This window comes from Arvicanthis niloticus, chromosome X (assembly GCF_011762505.2).
Source record: "Arvicanthis niloticus isolate mArvNil1 chromosome X, mArvNil1.pat.X, whole genome shotgun sequence".
NCBI classification, from domain to species: Eukaryota; Metazoa; Chordata; class Mammalia; order Rodentia; family Muridae; genus Arvicanthis; species Arvicanthis niloticus.
In genome coordinates this window covers 60,522,954-60,542,636 of record NC_047679.1, presented here as the reverse complement: position 1 = coordinate 60,542,636, position 19,683 = coordinate 60,522,954, and positions in this window count along the sequence as shown.

Here is a 19,683-nt window from a genome sequence, read left to right as displayed (position 1 = left end):
TGCCTATAGGCATTGGCCTACCTTTACTAGACAGAGAAAAGAAAAAATAAACAACTTCATTAAAGACCTAGTGTAGGAGTGGAGAGAGACAGTCTTTTAAAAAATCCTATAGAATATTTTGCTACATTAGTACATTCTAAGCTTTGAGAATCAATGCCTTACTTAGTAAGACTTAGTTTACTGAATGCCTTTACAGTGGTGAGAGTTGAATTCAATGTCCTAGATCTGCTAGACAAGTTCCCTACCACTGAGCTACATACATCCCTAGCTCTATTTTCCTTTTTAATAGGAAGGAACTATAGGATTTTATAAATTCCCACTGTTACTTAGAATATGTGGTAAAGTGCAAAGGACATCTTGACTAAGCATATTCATAATTTTCCATCATGAATGAACAATAACATTACTTGAGGCCATTAATCCCAGCATTGCAGAGGCAGAGGCAGAGGCAGATGTATCTCTATGAGTTCAAGGCTAGTGTAGTCTAGATAGTGAGTTACATAGTTCTTGCTATGTAACTAAGGCTACATAGCAAGACTTCATCTCAAACAAACAAAAGAATAATTAGTTTTAAATTTAAATGTATTTATGTCACAAAAGTCTAGGTTCTACACAACACCAATTCCTATTAAATTTTCTGGAAGTTGGACACGTTCCTAATCTCTTAGAAGCCCACCAGTGATTTCAGGGCCAGTCAGGACTGAGAACATTTGTTCTGAACCTTGGCTACATATTTCATTTGGGAAGATTAAAATCCCTGTCGTGTGTGTGTGTGTGTGTGTGTGTGTGTGTGTGTGTGTGTGTGTGTGTACATACTTGTGTGAATCTTTTCAGGACTGACCACTTGTTGTTACTCTTACCTAAGGAAGCCTATTTTTCTGTTCTCAGCATTCCTTAGTTGCCTATGGTTCTTTGTGTAGGCTAACAACAATTAGTGGAAAAAGAAGCCATGAATTTGAAAGAGAGCAAGGAGGGGTAGGTATATGTGAGTGTTTGGAGGAAGAAGAAATGATGCTATTTATAACTTATAATTTAAAACAAAATCCTGAATAAAAAAACACCAATTAAATAGAATTCTCTAGGATAACACCTATTAAATGTTTACCCTTAACCTGTTCGGGATTAGAAACCTCAGCTCTGGAAACTACTTTTCTACCTCTTCCATTTCAGAGAGTAGAGCCTATGGCAATGTGTTGTGGCTTGAGCTGCCCCACTTTGGACGGCCAAAATGTTGAGGCCCTTTCCCCTCCACGCTTGGCGGCTCCACGCTTTGGGGGCCAAAATGTCCCGGACCACTCTGCAGCTTCAGTCTGCGGGTCAGGGGAGAGAGAGAGAGAGAGAGAGAGAGAGAGAGAGAGAGAGAGAGAGAGAGAGAGAGAGAGAGAGAGAGAGAGAGAGAAAGAGAAAGATAGAGGGGATAAAGGGGAAAAGATGCAAAGAATGGAGACAAGACAGTGGTTCTGATCAAGTCTCCTTTATTGAAGGGAAATCTGGGGTATTTATAAACTTTTGCCACGTACCTTGTAGGTGCATGGAAACCACGTGCCTTGCAGGCGTGGATACCACCTGCACCTTGCAGCTGGGGGCACTAAAGAGCAAAACAAGATATGTGGGATATCAGAGTGTGCTTCAGCTGTCATAGGCTGTTGAAAAACAAGTCTCATGTCAGGGTATATGGCTGGAGATGGCTACAAAGCTGATAGCCGCTTTCTAGGCTCTCAACAGCAATGAGTCCAGCTTCATTGGTTTTAGGAAACTAGTAGAGATGGAGATATCAGAAGACAATGAAGTTTATAATTTATGTTTACAATATTACCAGGTAACTGCCTGCCCAAGTATGTATATGTTTTTTAGCTTAATATGATTTTTGTATCCTTACTTTCTATTCCCAAAGGCAGTACTGCATTAAACTTTGTAATATATAACATATTTTTATATGCAGTACTTTAAAACCTTGTGCATCACATGGAGAGACACATGACTCCAGCTGTATATGTAGGGGAGGATGGCCTTGTTGGGCATAGGTAGGAGACGAGGTCATTGGTACCTTGAAGGCTGAGCACTGAGTGGGGGGTGGAATCTGAGGGTGGGGAGGGGGATGTGGGGGTAGGTGGGTAAACACCCACATAAAAGCAGGAGGAGGGGGGATGGGATACGGGGTTCCTGGGTGGTGGGGGGAATGTGGTAAGGGGATAAAATTTGAAATGTAAATATTATATCCAATAAAAGAGGGAAAAAAAGAAAAGCGGTTAGAACCAACATCCTTAATAAAATGTCAGCCCTCTTTAAAAAAAAAAAACTGTCTTGATACTAAAATTTGTTTTGAGAATTGTATATTGCAGAATGATCAGCCTTGGTGTATCTACTCAACAAGCAAGCTGGGCAGACCTGCTCAAACCTCTGAGGTCCGGGAATTCCATCTGGAGGCAGTGAAGACACGGCATCAGAGGCTTATCAATTTTCTCTTCCCCAAACTCCTCTTCTAATATCTCAACGCCCATAATCAGCTTGAAAAAGCTAATGAAGAGTCAGCGCCCCTATTCCCTAGGCTTAGGGACTAAGGTGGTAAATGTTGGGCTGTCTTTCTAGGGAAAAGTAGTGGTTTTGTGGGAATAGAGAGGATTAGCTAGGGTTTATTGCATAGCCATAACCTATCAGTAGAAATCTGTATAATTAGTATCAAGATGAAGATATAAATTCTTAAACGGCACCAATTTACTTTGATTACAAATTTTAAGGTTTTCATTGGTATGAGCTTCTTATTGATATAAGAATGAGATGAATATTGTTACTCTCATAGGCATTGTGCCTGTATAACACATTTAGGAATACAAGGCTTAAACCCAGTCCTTCTTTAACTTTTTAAACTGATTTGAGATGGTCAGCCTGTGAGTTAAGGGACTATAGCAAATTCATGGCTTGGAGTTTATTGTTAGGGTGTTTTCTATGTTTTATTTAGAAATAGCTGAGTGGAGTTAACAGGCAACAGTCCAGATTACTTTACATGGATAGTTTGTTTTCAAAACATCAGAAATCCACAGAATTGACATGACAAACATTTCTGTATTAATGTTCATTTTGATTAGAGACCTGTCTGCTCCTGACAGCTTCCTATATTGAATTCTAAGAAGAAGTTGAGCATCTTTGGAGTTACTCCAGTTGTGGTGAGACAGCCACTAGGCAAGAATTGCCTCTTTCCTTCTACAGACAAATTACTGTCCAGAAAAGGACACACTTGCAGAATAGTCGACTGATTATATCTGCCTAGACAGAGTAATCAGCCCTTAATAATTCTGCAGCACTAAGGTCTGTCAGATGATCCTGGGCCAGAAGGCAGAATAACAGATGCTCTAATATTTTGAAGTAGAGGGACTGTCCAGGTGTTCAGAGGTCTCTATAAATCGGCTAAGTTTTAGAAGCTATGCTTTGTGCTTCCCACAATTATAGTTAACTCAGTCATTCTGGATCTCTGACAGGGTTGAAAACTTATAGCCTCATAGCCAATCCTGTTTACCTTGAGGGAAAAGATTTGAGTGGATGGTCGTCAACTGACATTCATCCTAAAGCCTGGTTCAGAACTAAATGTTTTAGGATAAACGACAGAGGTGCTGGTTAGTCAACAAAATGATGGACTGGGTATTAGGACTATCTTGTACCTCACTGGTACAAATCGGCATAATTATGCTCTAATTGTATTTTGAGAGAAAAGTTTCATTTTAACAGGAAGGGTGATATGTAGGAGGAGCTAAGGTGGGAGGAGTACTGAGAGGAAGAGAAGGAGTAAGAAGAGGAGAAGAAGGAGAGGAGAAGCTAGGTGATGAAAGAGAGAAAGAGGGGGGAGACAGGGAGGCAGATGTTCATGTATCTCCACCAGTCAAAGATAGTTGATATATCTAGGTTGGGTAGTGGGTTACACCTCTGATTGAGCAATACCAAACTTATAAAGCCTATGATTAACATTTTTTAAAAAGTGTATAAATGCAAAAAGGAAAAGGGGGCATGGGATAGGGATTTTCTAAGAGGGGGGGAATGGGGAAAGGGGATAGCATCTAAAGTGTAAATAAAATATCTAATTAAAAAAGGAAAAAAAACTTGTGCATATTGTCATTTTCATTATAACAAGTGTCCTGAATGGTTTTAAGTCAACTTGACAAAAGCTTAAGTCATCTGAGATGAGGTAACCTCAATTTAAAAATGCCTCCATAAAATCATGTTGTAGGCAAACCTGTAACTTATTTTCTTAATTACCGATTGATGGAGGAGGGCCCAACCCATTATGGTCCCATAAGAAAGCAGGCTGAGCAACCCATGAGGAGCAAGCCAATAAGCAGCACTCCTCCATGGCCTCTGGATCAGCTCCTGCTCCCAGGTTCCTGCTTATTTGAGTTACTGCACTGACTTCATTCATTGATGAACAGTGATACAGAAGTGTAAGCCAAATAAGCCCTTTCTTCCCTAATTTACTTTTTGTCAGGATGTTTCATCACAGTAATAGAAATCCTAATTAAGAAAACAGGCAAGTAAGTAAATTTTTCTGCCTCAGCATCATTACTGTAAATTGTAAATTATTATGTTACCCAATATAAAAGTTCTAAAGGGAACACTAAGGACTTATTTTCAGTGAGCATTGAGACATCAAAGCATTAATTAATCAGTGTCAGTCTCTGAACCTCAATTTTTTTCACCTGTTCACTCAGAACAAAGATACTCACTCTGCTATCTCTGAATAATATTTTTTAGAATCAAATAATATAAAATCTGAGTGTACACTTTGAAGTGTGAACTAAACCCTATTACTAAAAGAGGTTATGAAGTCTTATTCTTCTGTAGAGATAAAGAGTCAGTGTCAGAAATCAAGGCATTCCTAGAATTATTGAATCCTTGGGCTAGAAAGAGAAAGGTCTTTAGCTGCCATTTATATAACATCTTCATTGTTTATACAGTACAAATGAAAGTTATAGAGAAAATGACATACTTGAAGTTACCAGAAAATAGTGGCATAGCTGAGCAGTGATTTGAAGATACGAGCTTATCTTGGATCCTAGGCTTTTGCTACCATTTCACATTCTGTCTTCTTTGTTCCTGTCTCCTCCATTATCTGAGCTCTTTGTGTCCCACACTGTAAACAAAGTGCTTGATTGAACATGAGCCATTAAACAGTAGGATTGCTTTTTAAAAGACATGGAGTTCATGTGATCAGTTAAGATTTCCCTGTGCACTGTACCTTGTGTGTATCAGAAGCAAGGGGATCCTGAACAAAGAAATGAGTGGGGGTTTATTTCTTAAACTTTGTGCTTAGGGACTTGCGTTCAAACTGCTATTCATTTCCTAATTTCCTAACACCAAAAAAAGAAATCACATCTCAGAGCAAGACTTACTTTGATTATTAAACTTCCTAATACGATATAATTGTGCATGTGTGTGTGTGTCTGTGTATGTGTGTGTGTGTGTGTCTGTGTGTCCTTGTTTTAACAATCATTTAAAGGAGTCCAAGTTTGGGTATTAATAAGCAGGAGTGGACAATGAAGTGGCTCAGCAGGTAAAGAGCACTTACAGAGCAAGTGTGATGTCCTGTATTTGATTCCTGAAGAAACCCACACAAGGGAAGGAGAGAACTGCTCAAGTTGTCACCTCTGCGTATTCGGGCACACGCACACGCACACACACACATCTTGATGCTAAAAATAAGATAATTAGAAGAATGGACTGAAGCAGGATGGTACATTTAGTCTTAAAATGAAGGCAAGCATTATGGCAAAGGGGCAGATAAAGTAACTGCCCATAGAAAGATTGTGTGCGGACACTTAAAAGTTTTATTTATGAGAAATGATCTTGATTTTTAAGATATGGTTCTAGAAATACATTATCTTCAGGGGTCACAACTTTATCTCACACATGAAATGAATAGTTTCACCAGCATAAAAATCCACCTACATCTTTGACCCTGCCCTGCATACTCAAAATTAAAATGTAATGATAAATAATTGAGTTAACAACCATCAAGATTTCCTTTAAGACACATCATGGGAAACCTTAATTTGCCCTCCATCAGTGTTACACATTAGTTCCAGCCTGTTACAAAAGACTGAGACGAATTGATATGACCTGGAAGTTGATAAAATCCATGACAGTTGAACACTAACTTTTCCTTCAAACATTCAACAAAGAATTACTTTGAACATCTCAAAAGACCAATACACTTCTATAAGCATACTTTGTTTCCATGATTAAATGTTAATGTCCTATCACATTTCAATTATTCAGACAGCAAATACAAATATTTATTATATTAATGCCAAAAGGCTGCATTATTTAGTAAATCAAAGGCAATTATAGAATGCTGCTAGAAATTTTATTTCAAAATTAGAAAATACTGCTTTCTCTCTCCCCTGGATCCTCTGGCATTTAATTTTTTGGTATTTAAATTCTACACTGCTGTTTTGCTGCCTTAAGTCTGTTTGCATGCAAAGAGCCACTTAGCTGAAATATAATGAATAATGTGACCACATGGCATCAGTGGGAGGCAGAGCTGGCCGGGAAGATCCTGCTGATTAAATTATCAGAAAATTTGTGACCTGCTTGAATTTAAGTAACTTGTAATTGGCCATACAGAGAACACATGCAAGAATATATTGATACCTTTTAAAATTTAATTTGCTTTCAGTAAGTTGTTAGAACTTGGTCAGCCTTGACAACTGCCTACTTTCAAAACTGTCCCCTTGATTATTGACATACTAAGTGACTATTGTGATGGCAGCACTTCTGATCCAATTTTAAACATTGCTTGTAAGCTATTAAGCACTTCAGTTTTTATTGGCTTAATGATATTAACGTGTTCCTATTTTCATCATTTTAAAGATTAAGTTATTTATTATTGCTTATATGTGAGGTGAACATTTTGTAAGTAGTAGCAGATTATGTCTTTTCTTTATCCAACCTTGACACACTCCCTTTTACTTGGCTTAGACTATTAGACATTTAGACTATTCTTACTTGGTGTGATTAACATCAATAAGCAAGTGGCCGATTCTGAAAGTAAGCAGTATATTTCCCATTAAATTGATCCTTTTGTTTTCCATTTGTTTCGGTTTTCGTTTGCATTCATTTAGATTAATGAAGCATTTTTTCGATAATGTTTTAGCTACTTTCTTGGCTGATTAGCAATAATTAGTTAGAATCTACCTGAAATATATTTCACTTCATGTATAATATAACTTCCATTTCTCCTTCCAGCTTGCATTTTGTCCTGCCTTATAAGCATATTTTGTTTTAATTATTTCTAAATGTTCTACCATATTTTAAGGAGATTTAAACAATTTTAATGATAATTGCTGTAACTGTAGATTTTATGTATATGTTCACACATGTGTGCATATATCACCTTAATGTGACTAGCATTATTTATGTTTTATATTTGTGGTTATATTCAGATTTTCTTCGGGTACTATTTTCCTTTCACTTCAAGTACTTTAGCATTGCTTATAATATTAATTTTCTAATGGTAGGTGTTTCCATTTTTCATGGCTTAAGTCTTCCATTTTTAATTTGGAGAGATATTTTTAGTTGGCACATTAAAGTGTTGTTTTTTCACACTAAAGGTTTTACTACACTGTGATCCTTTTTGTGTATTGCTTCTGAGAAAAACATTGTCATCTTCACCTTTTTGCTTCTCTATATAGAGTCTTTTTATACCTCTGTCTGATTTTAACTTTTATATCCTTTGTCACATATGTTTAATATTCAGCATTATTTTTTAATGTTTCTTGAGGTTTGGTTTCTTGAATTTCTTACATGGATTTCTAAGTTTATAATTTCATCAGATTTAGAATTTTTCCTGCCATTATACCTCCACATATACAGGAGAGAGTTCTGAAGATGACTGTCTGACATCCACAGCTTGTCTCTACCCACATAGAGACAAGCTACTCTCATATGTCTTCCTTTATCTTCTTTGGTTTGTAAACATTCACATAGATATCTCAAGGATTTTCACAACCTAGCTAGGATTTAACAATATATGGTTTGCCAGCAATCTGATCCTACCCATACTACTAGCTCTTTAGAGTAGAATTGAGCAGTGTTGATTTCTAGAGACTTTGGTTGGTATTTTAGGAAATGTGACTATTGTGTGAATATTCTTCTCAACTATTTTTTCCCTTCTAGTCAGTTACATTTATGAAGGACTGTTGGCCATCGAATTTGAAGCATTTATTCTTTGTGTAACAGCAAAGGAATGTGTGTTGTCCATGTTTGTTACTCGACTGTTACAGTTGGACTCTGAGCAGGTTCTGTGGGGGGTATGTGAGTACAAGTACACACATGCCATGGAATGACTGCAAGATGCAGTAGGAGACCACAGGTTTTGGTCCTCATCTTATTTGAAATAGGGTCACTTTCTCCTTACCTTGTTCTTTGCTTCTGCATAGGTCAGAATACCTAACCTGTTTGGTTGTTGGGACTCTCCTGTTTCAGCCTATTTTCTTCTTTTTCTTTCTTTTTGTACCTTCCTCTCTTCAGACCTTTCTACATACCTGCTCACTGCTCTTTTTTGAATTCACGGCCTCTTTTTTCACTAGTTGTTATTGCATGCATATGTATGTGTATGTATATACATATGCCTGAATGTAAACCTTCACAAACCATATAATGTTACATGTAGGTATGTTTTCAGGGTTGATCATTAGGCACTGGACGGTGCCTAATGATTAATTGATGCTCTGTTTCCTGGGGAGGACCAACTCTCCTGCTCCCAGCTTTACTTAGTTGCCTGTAGTTCTTTGTGTAGGGTTGAGGCTATTGGGCTTTTCTCCATCCAGTTTCATTGGTGCCATCTTTGTTCAGCTTGCATCTAGGCAGTCATGTCATTTTGTATTAATAAGTTATTTTGTATTTTGATATTTTTCTGGCATATTTTCACTGGTATTTCCTGTTGTCTCTTCTAATTTGAAAGATGCCACTTTTATTAACTTCACTGGCTTTCTCCATTTTCTCACCGACTCCTTTGTATAACACCTATATGCATTGTCCAGAACTCCTGAATGTGCCTAGGACTTATCTTGTGTTTTTATATTCTTTGTACGCAGCTTACAGTTTCTCTTCAAAATCTATTTTTGATAAACTTGGTTCTTACTACCTTTACTGTTACTGTCTGTATCCAGTCATTATCATCATTTCCTGCTGGGATGACCTTCACCTTCTAACTAGTTTCCAGGACACCATCCTATTTTTAAAATAAACCTTACTTTTATTGATATATCCCATTATAAAATGAATATTTTCATGTTGTGATGGTATTAGACCTCCTAGTCACAGTGCCTTCTTTATACAGCAAACAACCATTTAGCTGTTCTAAATGCAAAATTTCAACTAAATAAGCCATTCTTCCCATGGAAGGCCAGTGTTTGCTGAGACCAGCAGAATCCCTGATAAGGGAAAGAACAGGGTGCACATAAATTAAACTAACAACAAAAATAAAAAACCCACTTTCTACTCCAGCTTTCCTAGGTTACCTATAGTTACTTGTGTAAGGTTGAGGCTTCATGGTCATTTCCTCATCCACTTTGGGATGTCTCTTGGTGTCATCCTTGTTCAGTTCACATTTAGGCAGTTTTCTTAGTAAAGCTTTAAAGGGGTACCTTCCAATGTTTCTAGAAAACACAGCCTCACAGCAAACTCCCCTAATCCTCTGGCTCTTACAATGTTTTCACCTCCACTTCTGCAATGTCCCTGAGTCTTAGTTGTGTTTTGTAGATATAACTGGCCTCCACAACTCTGCATTTTGATTGGTTGTGATTTTCTGTGGTGGTCTCCATCTGTTACAAAGACAAGTTTCCTTTATGAGTAGTGAAGAGTACCCTTATTTGTGGATATAAGAACAAATGTTTATACATTGCTATTAGAGATTATGCTGGCTTAGTAATTTAATGGTTGTAGATTCTCCTCCAATAACTATTACTTCACTAGCACTAAGTAGTTTGTTAAATTTCTAGTATTGGGCATGGTTTTCCTGTTGTTGAGGGTGTCTTAAGTCAATTGGTTACCACCAAGGTATGAATACAGCCTTAGGGTTATTATGCCTTGCTTGTCATTGATGTGGTTCATAGGTATCATAGTTTGATAAGACTGTTGCCCTTTCTCTCCCACACCCCCAATTTGGTAGCTTACATGGTGCCATCTTATTGTGCATGCCAGTAGAATATGTTGATGGGGCAGAGTCAGGAGGTTTGTGGGTTTGAGGACAGCATGAGCTACTATCTTTTTTAAACAATATTTTTTTATTCCTATAGTATAAATACAAGAGTGGTAGCCACATCCTACCATGAGTACATATACATACATACATACATACATACATATATACATTCATACATACATACATACATACACACACACACAAACACACACACACACACACACACACACACATATATATATATGTTTGATTCTTTGAACATTTCATACACTTTATTTTGAGCAACTCAACCTCCCTCAATTTCCCTGTTTATCTCCATTCCAACCTTCCAATTTCCTCCCAGCCAAATCTGGGAGGATTTTATTATTATTTTCTTCCCCCATTGAATCTAATTTGTGTTTCTGAGCTCAACTTGGTATTGGAGCCTGCTATGGTGTGTGGTTAGCCTACCAAGGGTCACATAATTTAAATAATAAAAATCTGGATTTCTTGCAGCTATCAAAGGCTAATAGCTCCTCAGCTAGATTTTTAAGACCAGTCTACTTTAAGTTTTCAACACTAACAGTTTAATCTGCTAAGTTTACTTTATAAACAGATGCTCCTTTCCTTCTTAGAAAACATTTTTCCAGTTGTCAAGGAAAGGGGAGAAAGTTATAAAAGGAGAGAGTGAGCAACAGCTGTCCAGATCATCACATGAAAGAAACATTTGAAGTGATGATTAACTGAGACAAAACTGAAGATTTTGAAATCCACTAAATCCTCACAATGCTTATTATCTCTTTCTCTAACCTAAACATCTTCCTCTTCCACTTTATTTTGGTAATCTAAAGAAGTTATCCTTCTTACCATTCGCAGGTTTTGAAAATGAATTGTACATGAAATAATAGGATGATATCAATGGTACACATCCTGAGTGTGGTAACTTTATCATTGTTTTATAAGATTCTGTGGTTATTCTTTGGAAATACACACTAAAATATTTAGAGACAAAGCTTCATAATTTGAAGGATCCCTCAAGTGGTTCAGTAAGGAAAACAGAAACTTAATTGATTCTTACAAAGGTTTTACTTTATCTTAAAGAGAAAAAGTGTCAGATTTCTATCTTTATCTTCCAGAACTGTCTATAGCAACAAGTTACATTTCCTTGGCCCAGGGCCATACAGCTGAAAACTGAGAGAGCTGAGACAGAAACCCTATGGTTCAGACATTTTGTTCTTTCCTTTGGAATTGTGTATTATGCCATCTGAACTTACATTTCTTTTAGCTTATGACTAAGGAACAACTAATCTTAAGATTTTAGTGAAAATAGTGATGGTGTGTTTCTCCTTAAACTCAGCTTTTTTGACAAAATAACTCAGGTGAAAGCTTTGCTAAGTGCCTTAAACAAATGCAGCAAATGTGATTTCCACCTTCACCTCATTTACAGTGCATCTTACTATTGCAAATATATGATATTCCATGTATGTTGGCCAACAGGAAGTGATAAAATGTGGTGAGCTGCATTAGTGAAGCCACTGAGTCATAATTGGTTTTCAATCTTCCCTTTCTCTTAAGTATTATTAATGTTACATTTGTCTGCCCAGAAGATGCACAGGCTGCTGTTTGTGAACAGTGTTCAATCACTCCCTTCCTTTTTGAAGGAAGTATTTCAAATGTAGTAGTCAACACATGTAGGTTTTCCAATGTAATTTTGTTTCAAAATCTAATTGGAGAATGAATATATATATATATATATATATATATATATATATATATATCACCTTAATTCTTTGTAAAGAACCTTGGAAATAGGAAACAGTTTTATAAAGTTCTTTTAAAAGCAACCAGAAAACATGGAGTATGTAGATCATTGATCAGACACACATTGTTTAGTCCACCGTTTGAAGATAATGTGGCAGTCATTAAGTTTTTAGAGTTTTGGTTTGCTTTCACTAGACAGGAACTCGATATTTCCCTACTTTGAGCAATTAATATATACTTCTCTGATGCACATATTGAATAATTTTTCTATAAGATGGGTGAAAGAAATAAAACTGAGCAAAAAAGAAAAACTTGAAACAGTTTTCCCAGTATCTGAGAGGATGTTGAGTAGTCAGGGTCAGAAGAGTCTAGAGATTTCAAGACAGCTGGTAACTATATTTGTCACACGTGTGGTGTGTTAGTTGAAATTTCTTCAACGGTAAGTAGAAACATTAGTAGGTGATCTAAACAGAACTGAAAATAGTGCTTCTACAAATCAATTACCATCTTCATGTGGGTGAGCAGAAACATCTTGCATGTCTGTGTTGACTGGCAGCCAAGGACTGACAGCAACAAATGGAAACTGGAGTGACTGCTACTCATAGCTCCCGAGGTTACTGACCTCTGCAACCCCATGGGAAACACAAACAAAAGGAAAACAAGAGCTGAAAGAATCAGACAGTAAATCACCAAACTGAATTATGCAGTACTGATACAGGGTGCTTCCAAACGTTGATTAATGTCAGGTAGTAGATTAATGTGAGACACACAGAAGTAGAACCATCATGAAATCCATCTAGCTTAGACCTGTGAAGGTCAACATCTGCTTGCCGTCTTTCTGCTGGTGCTGGGAAACACATATGTACACACACACACACACACACACACACACAAATGATTGTATGTTTTCTTTTGCTGTTCCAGTAGATAATTGATCATTTAAAAGTATTCTCTCAGGCCCGGATACTAAACATAGTAAAAGCAATATCCAGCAAGGCAGTAGCCAACATCAAATTAAATGGAGAGAAACTTGAAGCAATCCCACTAAGATCAGGGATTAGACAAGGCTGCCCACTCTCACACTACCTATTCAATAAAGTACTGGAAGTTCTAGCCAGAGCAATTAGACAACAAAAGAAAGTCAAAAAGATACAAATATGAAAGGAAGAAGTCAAAAATTACACTATTTGCAGATGATATGATAATATACTTAAGTGACCCTAAAACTTCCACCAGAGAACTCCTAAACCTGATAAACAACTTCAGTAAAGTGGCTGGATATAAAATCAACTCAAACAAATCAGTAGCCTTCCTATATGCAAAAGATAAACAGGCTGAGAATGAAATTAGGGAAATGACACCATTCACAATAGTTACAAATAATATAAAATATCTTGGAGTGAATCTAACCAAGCAAGTGAAAGATCTGTATGACAAGAACTTCAAGTCTCTGAAGAAAGAAATAGAAGAAGATCTCAGAAGATGGAAAGATCTCCCATGCTCCTGGATTAGCAGGATTAATTTAGTAAAAATGGCCATCTTGCCAAAAGCAATCTATAGATTCAATGCATTCCCCATCAAAATTCCAAATCAATTCTTCATAGAGATAGAAAGAGCAATTTGCAAATTTATTTGGAACAACAAAAAACCCAGGATAGCGAGAACTATTCTCAACAACAAAAGAACTTCTGGGGGAATCACCATCCCTGACCTCAACATATACTACAGGGCAACATTAATAAAAACTGCATGCTATTGGTACAGAGACAGGCATGAAGATCAATGGAGTAGAACTGAAGATCCAGAAATGAGCCCACATACCTATGGTCACTTGATCTTTGACAAAGGAGCTAAAAACCATCCAGTGGAAAAAGGACAGTGTTTTCAGCAAATGGTGCTGGTTCAGCTGGAGGTCAACATGTAGAAGGAAGCAAATCAATCCATTCATATCTCCTTGTACAAAGCTCAAATCCAAGTGGATAAAAGATCTTCACTTAAAAGCAGATACACTGAAACTAATAGAAGAGAAGGTGGGAAAGACCCTCGAATACCTAGGCACAGGGGAAAAGTTCCTGAACAGAACACCAATGGCTTATGCTCTAAGATCAAGAATTGACAAACGGGACCTCATAAAATTGCAAAGCTTCTGTAAGGCAAAGGATATTGTCAATAAGACAAAACGGCAACCAACAGATTGGGAAAAGATCTTAACTAATCCTACAACCAATAGAGGGCTAATATCCAAGTTATACAAAGAACTCAAGAAATTAGACGCCAAACAACAAAATAACCCCATTAAAAAATGGGGTACATCTCACACCAGACAGAATGGCTAAGATCAAAAACTCAGGTGATAGTAGATGCTGGCGAGGATGCGGAGAAAGAGGAACACTCCTCCATTGTTGGTAGGATTGCAAGCTGGTACAACCACTCTGGAAATCAGTTTGGTGTTTCCTCAGAAAACTGGACATAGCATTACCTGAGGATCCAGCTATACCACTCCTGGGCATATACCCAGATGATGCTCCAACATATAACAAGGACATATGTTCCACTATGTTCATAGCAGCCTTATGTATAATAGCCAGAAGCTGGAAAGAACCAAGATGTCCCTCAACAAAGGAATGGATACAAAAAATGTGGTACATCTACACAATGGAGTATTACTCAGCTATTAAAAATAATGAATTTGAGAAACTTTTAGGTAAACGTATGGATCTAAAAAGTATCATCCTGAGTGAGTTAACCCAATCACAGAAGAACACACATGGTATTTACTCACTGTTAAGCGGATGTTAGCCCAAAAGCTTGGAATAGCGAAGACTCAACATGTAAACCACATGAAGCTCATGAAGAAGGAAGACCAAGAGGCAATGCCTCAGTTCTACTTAAAACGAGTAACAAAAATGCTCAAGGGAGCAAATATAGGAACAAAACATGGGACAGAAACTGAAGGAGGAGCCATCAGGAGACCATTCCACCTGGGTATTCACCCCATGTACAGTCACCTAAGCTAGACACTGATGTGGATGGCTGGAAGTGCATGCTGTCAAGAATATGATATAGCTGTCTCCTTAGAGGTCTACCAAAGACTAACACATTCAGAGGACGATGCTCACAGCTAACCACTGATATGATCAAGGGTTTCCCAATGGAGAACTTAGAGAGAAGACTGAAAGAGCAGAAAGGGTTTGTAACCCCAGGTGGAAAGCAACAACACCAAACAACCAGAGCCCCCCAGGGTCTAAACCACCAGCCTGGGAGCACATAGGGAGGAACCCATGACTCCAGCAGTATATGTAGGGGAGAATGGCCTTGTCTGGCATAGGTGGGAGAGGAGTTTCTTGGTCCCATAAAAAATGAACACAGAGTGGGGGGGGGATCTGAGGGTGGGGATGGGGTAGTGGGGGGGTAGGTTTGGGCACTGCCTCATAGAAGCATGAGCAGGGGGTGATGGGAAAGGAGGTTTCTGGGTGGTGGGAGGAAGCGGGATAAGGGGATAAAATCTGAAAGGTAAATATAATACCCAATTTTTAAAAAAAGAGATGAAAAGGGGGAAAAGGGAGAAAAAAGAGAAAAAAATAGGAGATTTAATAACACAAAAGAAAGGATTTAGAAATTTAGGAGGCAATTTATGTTAATGGAAATAGCATCACAGAAACTGGAAAATCACACCCTCATAAAGCACAAGGAGGGGAGATGGGATAAGGGGTTCCTGGGTGGTGGGGGGAATGGGATAAGGGGATAAAATTTGAAATATAAATATTACAACCAATTTTTAAAAAGGGAAAAAAGATGCTAGAACCAACATCTTTTAAAATATGTCAACCTTCTAGGAAAAAAATTTTTTTCATGATACTAAAACTTGTTCTGAGAATTGTATATTGCAGAATACACAGCCTTGGTGTATCTACTCATCAAGCATACTGAGCAGACCTGCCCAAACCTCCCATGTCCTGTAAGTCCATCTGGATTCAGTGAAGACACAGCATCAGAGGCTTATCAATTTACTCTTCTCCCCACCCCTCTTCTAATACCTCAATGCCAGTAATCAGCTTGAGGAAGTTAAAGAAGAGTCAGCACCCCTATTCCCTGGGGTTGGGGACTAAGGTGGTTAATATTGGGCTGTCTTTCTAGGGAAAAGTAGTGGTTTGTTGGAACAGGGAGGATTAGGTAGGACTTATTGCATAGCCATAACCTATTGGTAGAAATCTGCATAACTAATATCAAGATGAAGTTATAATTTCTTAAATGGTACAAATTTACTTTGATTTCAAATTTAAGGTTTTCATTGGTATGAGCTTCTTAGTGATATAAAAGTGAGATGAATATTGATACTCTCATGGGCATTGTGCCTGTATAACACATTTAGGAATACAAGGCTTAGTCCCAGTCCCTCTTTAACTTTTTTAACTGATTTGGGACCGTTAGCCCTTGAGTTGAGGGACTATAGCAAATTCATGGCTTTGAATTTATTCGTAGGGTGTTTTCCATATTTTATTTAGAAACAGCTGAAAAGAGTTAACAGACAACAGTCCAGGTTACCTTACATGGATAGTTGGTTTTCAAAACGTCAGAAGTCCATAGAATTCATGTTACAAATATGTCTATATTAATGTTCATTTTGATTAGAGACCTGTCTGCTCCTGACATCTTCGTGTCTTGGATCCTAAGAAGAAATTGAGCATCTTTGGAGTTACTCCAGCTGTGGTGAGACAGACACTAGGCAAGAATTGCCTCTTTCCATCTACAGACAAATTACTGTCCAGAAAAGGACACACTTGCAGAATAGTCGACTGATTATATCTGCCTACACAGAGTAATCAGCCCTTAATAATTCTGCATCACTAAGGTCTGTCAGATGATTCTGGGCCAGAAGGCTGAAAATCAGATGCTCCAACGTTCTGTAGTATAGGGAGTGTCCAGGTGTTCAGCGGTCTCTATAAATTGGCTAAGTTTTAGAAGCTATGTTTAGTGCTTCCCATAACTTCAGTTAACTCAGTCATTCTGGATTTCTGACGGGGTTGAAGACCTATAGTCTCATAGCCAATCCTGGCTATTTACTTTGAGAGAAAAGATCTGAGTGGATGGATTTCAGCTGACATTCATTCTAAAGCCAAGAAAAAAAAAGCCAGGTTCAAAACTAAGTGCTTTAGTTAGGAGAGATGACAGAGGTTCTGGTTAGTCAACAAAATGCTGGACTGGGTATTAGGACTATCTTGTACCTCACTGGTACAATTAGGAATAATTATGCTCTAACTGTATTTTGAGAGAAAAGTTTTATTTTAACAAGAAGGGTGAAGCTAGGTGATGAGAGAGAGAAAGAAAGAGAAAGAGAGGGAGACATGGAGGCAGATGTTCACAGGTCTCCACCAGTCAAAGATAGTTTATATATCTAGGTTGGGTATTGGGTTACACTTCTGATTGAGCATTACCAAACTTATAAAGCCTATGATTAACATTTTTAAAAATGTATAAAAGCAAAAAGGAAAAGGGGGCATGGGATAGGGATTTTCTAGGGAGGGGAAATGGGGAAAGGGGATGGCATCTGAAATGTAAATAAAATATAAAAATAAATAAATAAATAAATAAATAAATAAAAGTTTTTCTCTCTTTAAGGTGGCTAATTTGTATGAGAATTATCTATCACCACCACCTTGATTCCACCCACCTTTTTAAAAGAACTCACAGGAAAATAAAACCTGCTTTGACCTCTGTTTCATCGCAATGTAATTGCACATACCTGAGAAGAAAACCATATGATGAGGCCCATATGCTATTAATAGAAATATTGGTTACCCCAAATCTTGTCCAGAATAATTTTTAAGAACTTTAAGGCTGTTTTTTAACTGACAAATCAGGAAAGTCAAAGCTTGGGACTACTGGTGTTTTGAAAAGTATGACAGAGAGACACACAGACAGAGAGACAGAGAGAGACAGATGGAGGGAGGGAGGGAGAGGGGGAGAGAGAGAAGAGAAGAGAAGAGAAGAGAAGAGAGAGAGAGAGAGAGAGAGAGAGAGAGAGAGAGAGAGAGAGAGAGAGAGAGAGAGAGAGAACGGGGAAAATAAAAGACCAAACAGACTATGGCAAACTATTTCTTAAGTTCTACCAAATTTTACCTACTGAGCTCAGGTCATTTCATTTTTGAAGAGCCTGCTTATTTTCACTCTATTGAAAGATACTTTGATTTTTATTGATACATATTAATTGTATAAACTAATGCATTTCATTGTGACCTTTTTATATTTGTAGGTTCTGTATTCTGATAATGTTTATCCCATCTGTTACCCTCTCTTATACTCTCTCCCTCTGGACTGCTTCCTAGGAGAGATTTGTTTATGCATTTTCTGACTATCACTTCTTAAGAACTTGATCTGATCAATATATGGATATTGAAATTCCTGCCGAATTTGTCATTTATATTTTGTTAAGGGACCAAAGAGGAAAGTCATTGACTCCTAAAAAGCATATATGATTAAAACACCACATGAATGTCAAAACAGTGAGCAGGATATTTGACAACTGTGAGAATTCCCATCTTGATCTTTTATTGTTAATTTGATGGGGAGGAAAATAATAAAGATAGAGACTCAGATTAGTATGCTCATTAGTTATTGAAAGTCAGGAATAAGTCTGAGTTTTTTGTAAGTGTCTTCAGTCCTCCATACATACAGCAGGTATACACGTAATCATCACTAGGCACTTTGTTTCCCACTGAAGCCAGACAAGGCAGCCTAGATAAAAGAACATATCCCACTGACAGACAATAGCTTTTAGGATAGCCCTCCCCCACACCTGCTCCAGTTGTTTGGGACCCATATGAAGAGCAAGCTATACATCTGCTACATATTTTCAGGGAGGCCTAGGTCCAGCCCATGTCTGTTCTTTGGTTGATGGTTCAGACTCTGAGAGCCCCAAGGTACTAGGTTAGTTGACTCTGTTGGTCTTCCTGTGGAGTTCCTATATTTTTAATTGAAATAGAAAGACATGATTATCCCCTCCTAGCTAATCTTCCTCTAACTGTTCCTGAGGTCCTCCCATCTCAAATTGATACCATTTTAAAAATTATTATTGTTACATATGTGTGTATTCACAAATACATATATAAAGTGCTGGGTTTGTTTTGTTTGTTTGTTTGAGTATATATGGTTTCAGGGCTGACCATTCTGCATTGGACAACCAGTAAGGAGGTTCATCCCTCGATGAGTCTAATTCTCTTCCCAGCAGTCAATAGTTGCCTATGGTTTTTTTGTCTAGGTTGAGACCCCATGTCATTTCTCAACTTGTATGTTAAATTGTCTTTTGATAGTTCCACTGTTCTGATCTCATTTTTACAGCCATTTTAGGAGAGGCTGTTTCATAACAAACTTCCTGGGGTTCTGGCTTACAATCTACTGGCCCCATCTTCCACAATATTCCCTGACTTGTAGATGCAGATGCTTTGGTATAAATTTATCCATTAAGACTGAGGTCCTCATGATTTACAGATGTTCTTAGCTCTCCAGATTTCTAGTGTGCTCTGTGTATACATAGATGTGCATTTTATTCTGGCCTTACTAGCAGTATGATCTTAAAATAGTAACTTTCTTGAACTTTTGTCTTCCTGCTAGCAAGACAAACAGAATAATAATAATACTTACTTCACAGAGGTTTTTTATTGAATAAGGAACTGTGTTTCAATTCCTGTTTATTCTATAAATAACTACAACCACCAGATTTATAATGTTTACTGCTTCAGATTTTGTTATAT